Source organism: Musa acuminata, unplaced genomic scaffold (genome assembly GCF_036884655.1).
Source record: "Musa acuminata AAA Group cultivar baxijiao unplaced genomic scaffold, Cavendish_Baxijiao_AAA HiC_scaffold_466, whole genome shotgun sequence".
Classification (NCBI taxonomy): domain Eukaryota; kingdom Viridiplantae; phylum Streptophyta; class Magnoliopsida; order Zingiberales; family Musaceae; genus Musa; species Musa acuminata.
In genome coordinates this window covers 40,001-45,000 of record NW_027020713.1, presented here as the reverse complement: position 1 = coordinate 45,000, position 5,000 = coordinate 40,001, and positions in this window count along the sequence as shown.

The window sequence follows — 5,000 nt, the reverse complement described above, 5'->3', positions numbered from 1 at the left end:
CCCGGGGGGTTCCAGGGTGCTGAGATGGCTGACGTTTTGCTCCGCTCTCGACGGTCACCGCGCAATGCAAGAACAGGCCAAAAACTGGCCAAAACGGCCCAAAAACGGGCCAAAACTGGCCATTTTTGGCTGCGCGAGCGGCGAGCGGCGGACAGCGAGCGAAGCGAGAGGCAGCACCGTCCCTGCTATACGAAAGCCCCATCCAGCCCTGTGCCACCCGGGGGGTTCCAGGGTGCTGAGATGGCTGACGTTTTGCTCCGCTCTCGACGGTCACCGCGCAATGCAAGAACAGGCCAAAAACTGGCCAAAACGGCCCAAAAACGGGCCAAAACTGGCCATTTTTGGCTGCGCGAGCGAGCGGCGAGCGGCGGACAGCGAGCGAAGCGAGAGGCAGCACCGTCCCTGCTATACGAAAGCCCCATCCAGCCCTGTGCCACCCGGGGGGTTCCAGGGTGCTGAGATGGCTGACGTTTTGCTCCGCTCTCGACGGTCACCGCGCAATGCAAGAACAGGCCAAAAACTGGCCAAAACGGCCCAAAAACGGGCCAAAACTGGCCATTTTTGGCTGCACGAGCGAGCGGCGAGCGGCGGACAGCGAGCGAAGCGAGAGGCAGCACCGTCCCTGCTATACGAAAGCCCCATCCAGCCCTGTGCCACCCGGGGGGTTCCAGGGTGCTGAGATGGCTGACGTTTTGCTCCGCTCTCGACGGTCACCGCGCAATGCAAGAACAGGCCAAAAACTGGCCAAAACGGCCCAAAAACGGGCCAAAACTGGCCATTTTTGGCTGCACGAGCGAGCGGCGAGCGGCGGACAGCGAGCGAAGCGAGAGGCAGCACCGTCCCTGCTATACGAAAGCCCCATCCAGCCCTGTGCCACCCGGGGGGTTCCAGGGTGCTGAGATGGCTGACGTTTTGCTCCGCTCTCGACGGTCACCGCGCAATGCAAGAACAGGCCAAAAACTGGCCAAAACGGCCCAAAAACGGGCCAAAACTGGCCATTTTTGGCTGCACGAGCGAGCGGCGAGCGGCGGACAGCGAGCGAAGCGAGAGGCAGCACCGTCCCTGCTATACGAAAGCCCCATCCAGCCCTGTGCCACCCGGGGGGTTCCAGGGTGCTGAGATGGCTGACGTTTTGCTCCGCTCTCGACGGTCACCGCGCAATGCAAGAACAGGCCAAAAACTGGCCAAAACGGCCCAAAAACGGGCCAAAACTGGCCATTTTTGGCTGCGCGAGCGAGCGGCGAGCGGCGGACAGCGAGCGAAGCGAGAGGCAGCACCGTCCCTGCTATACGAAAGCCCCATCCAGCCCTGTGCCACCCGGGGGGTTCCAGGGTGCTGAGATGGCTGACGTTTTGCTCCGCTCTCGACGGTCACCGCGCAATGCAAGAACAGGCCAAAAACTGGCCAAAACGGCCCAAAAACGGGCCAAAACTGGCCATTTTTGGCTGCACGAGCGAGCGGCGAGCGGCGGACAGCGAGCGAAGCGAGAGGCAGCACCGTCCCTGCTATACGAAAGCCCCATCCAGCCCTGTGCCACCCGGGGGGTTCCAGGGTGCTGAGATGGCTGACGTTTTGCTCCGCTCTCGACGGTCACCGCGCAATGCAAGAACAGGCCAAAAACTGGCCAAAACGGCCCAAAAACGGGCCAAAACTGGCCATTTTTGGCTGCACGAGCGAGCGGCGAGCGGCGGACAGCGAGCGAAGCGAGAGGCAGCACCGTCCCTGCTATACGAAAGCCCCATCCAGCCCTGTGCCACCCGGGGGGGGTTCCAGGGTGCTGAGATGGCTGACGTTTTGCTCCGCTCTCGACGGTCACCGCGCAATGCAAGAACAGGCCAAAAACTGGCCAAAACGGCCCAAAAACGGGCCAAAACTGGCCATTTTTGGCTGCACGAGCGAGCGGCGAGCGGCGGACAGCGAGCGAAGCGAGAGGCAGCACCGTCCCTGCTATACGAAAGCCCCATCCAGCCCTGTGCCACCCGGGGGGTTCCAGGGTGCTGAGATGGCTGACGTTTTGCTCCGCTCTCGACGGTCACCGCGCAATGCAAGAACAGGCCAAAAACTGGCCAAAACGGCCCAAAAACGGGCCAAAACTGGCCATTTTTGGCTGCGCGAGCGAGCGGCGAGCGGCGGACAGCGAGCGAAGCGAGAGGCAGCACCGTCCCTGCTATACGAAAGCCCCATCCAGCCCTGTGCCACCCGGGGGGTTCCAGGGTGCTGAGATGGCTGACGTTTTGCTCCGCTCTCGACGGTCACCGCGCAATGCAAGAACAGGCCAAAAACTGGCCAAAACGGCCCAAAAACGGGCCAAAACTGGCCATTTTTGGCTGCACGAGCGAGCGGCGAGCGGCGGACAGCGAGCGAAGCGAGAGGCAGCACCGTCCCTGCTATACGAAAGCCCCATCCAGCCCTGTGCCACCCGGGGGGTTCCAGGGTGCTGAGATGGCTGACGTTTTGCTCCGCTCTCGACGGTCACCGCGCAATGCAAGAACAGGCCAAAAACTGGCCAAAACGGCCCAAAAACGGGCCAAAACTGGCCATTTTTGGCTGCACGAGCGAGCGGCGAGCGGCGGACAGCGAGCGAAGCGAGAGGCAGCACCGTCCCTGCTATACGAAAGCCCCATCCAGCCCTGTGCCACCCGGGGGGTTCCAGGGTGCTGAGATGGCTGACGTTTTGCTCCGCTCTCGACGGTCACCGCGCAATGCAAGAACAGGCCAAAAACTGGCCAAAACGGCCCAAAAACGGGCCAAAACTGGCCATTTTTGGCTGCACGAGCGAGCGGCGAGCGGCGGACAGCGAGCGAAGCGAGAGGCAGCACCGTCCCTGCTATACGAAAGCCCCATCCAGCCCTGTGCCACCCGGGGGGTTCCAGGGTGCTGAGATGGCTGACGTTTTGCTCCGCTCTCGACGGTCACCGCGCAATGCAAGAACAGGCCAAAAACTGGCCAAAACGGCCCAAAAACGGGCCAAAACTGGCCATTTTTGGCTGCACGAGCGAGCGGCGAGCGGCGGACAGCGAGCGAAGCGAGAGGCAGCACCGTCCCTGCTATACGAAAGCCCCATCCAGCCCTGTGCCACCCGGGGGGTTCCAGGGTGCTGAGATGGCTGACGTTTTGCTCCGCTCTCGACGGTCACCGCGCAATGCAAGAACAGGCCAAAAACTGGCCAAAACGGCCCAAAAACGGGCCAAAACTGGCCATTTTTGGCTGCACGAGCGAGCGGCGAGCGGCGGACAGCGAGCGAAGCGAGAGGCAGCACCGTCCCTGCTATACGAAAGCCCCATCCAGCCCTGTGCCACCCGGGGGGTTCCAGGGTGCTGAGATGGCTGACGTTTTGCTCCGCTCTCGACGGTCACCGCGCAATGCAAGAACAGGCCAAAAACTGGCCAAAACGGCCCAAAAACGGGCCAAAACTGGCCATTTTTGGCTGCACGAGCGAGCGGCGAGCGGCGGACAGCGAGCGAAGCGAGAGGCAGCACCGTCCCTGCTATACGAAAGCCCCATCCAGCCCTGTGCCACCCGGGGGGTTCCAGGGTGCTGAGATGGCTGACGTTTTGCTCCGCTCTCGACGGTCACCGCGCAATGCAAGAACAGGCCAAAAACTGGCCAAAACGGCCCAAAAACGGGCCAAAACTGGCCATTTTTGGCTGCACGAGCGAGCGGCGAGCGGCGGACAGCGAGCGAAGCGAGAGGCAGCACCGTCCCTGCTATACGAAAGCCCCATCCAGCCCTGTGCCACCCGGGGGGTTCCAGGGTGCTGAGATGGCTGACGTTTTGCTCCGCTCTCGACGGTCACCGCGCAATGCAAGAACAGGCCAAAAACTGGCCAAAACGGCCCAAAAACGGGCCAAAACTGGCCATTTTTGGCTGCACGAGCGAGCGGCGAGCGGCGGACAGCGAGCGAAGCGAGAGGCAGCACCGTCCCTGCTATACGAAAGCCCCATCCAGCCCTGTGCCACCCGGGGGGTTCCAGGGTGCTGAGATGGCTGACGTTTTGCTCCGCTCTCGACGGTCACCGCGCAATGCAAGAACAGGCCAAAAACTGGCTAAAACGGCCCAAAAACGGGCCAAAACTGGCCATTTTTGGCTGCGCGAGCGAGCGGCGAGCGGCGGACAGCGAGCGAAGCGAGAGGCAGCACCGTCCCTGCTATATACGAAAGCCCCATCCAGCCCTGTGCCACCCGGGGGGTTCCAGGGTGCTGAGATGGCTGACGTTTTGCTCCGCTCACGACGGTCACCGCACCACGCAAGAACGGACCATAAACAGGCCAAAACAGCCCAAAAACGGGCCAAAACTGGTCATTTTTGGCTGCGCGAGCGAGCGGCGAGCGGCGAACAGCGAGCGAAGCGTGAGGCAGCACCGTCCCTGCTATACGAAAGCCCCATCCAGCCCTGTGCCACCCGGGGGGTTCCAGGGTGCTGAGATGGCTGACGTTTTGCTCCGCTCACGACGGTCACCGCGCCATGCAAGAACGGACCAAAAACAGGCCAAAACAGCCCAAAAACGGGCCAAAACTGGCCATTTTTGGCTGAGCGAGCGAGCGGTGAGCGGCGAACAGCGAGCGAAGCGAGAGGCAGCACCGTCCCTGCTATACGAAAGCCCCATCCAGCCCTGTGCCACCCGGGGGGTTCCAGGGTGCTGAGATGGCTGACGTTTTGCTCCGCTCACGACGGTCGCCGTGCCACGCAAGAACGGACCAAAAACAGGCCAAAACAGCCCAAAAACGGGCCAAAACTGGCCATTTTAGGTTGCGCGAGCGAGCGGCGAGCGGCGAACAGCGAGCGAAGCGTGAGGCAGCACCGTCCCTGCTATACGAAAGCCCCATCCAGCCCTGTGCCACCCGGGGGGTTCCAAGGTGCTGAGATGGCTGACGTTTTGCTCCGCTCACGACGGTCACCGCGCCACGCCAGAACAGACCAAAAACAGGCCAAAACAGCCCAAAAACGGGCCAAAACTGGCCATTTTTGGCTGCGCGAGCGAGCGGCGAGCGGCGAACAGC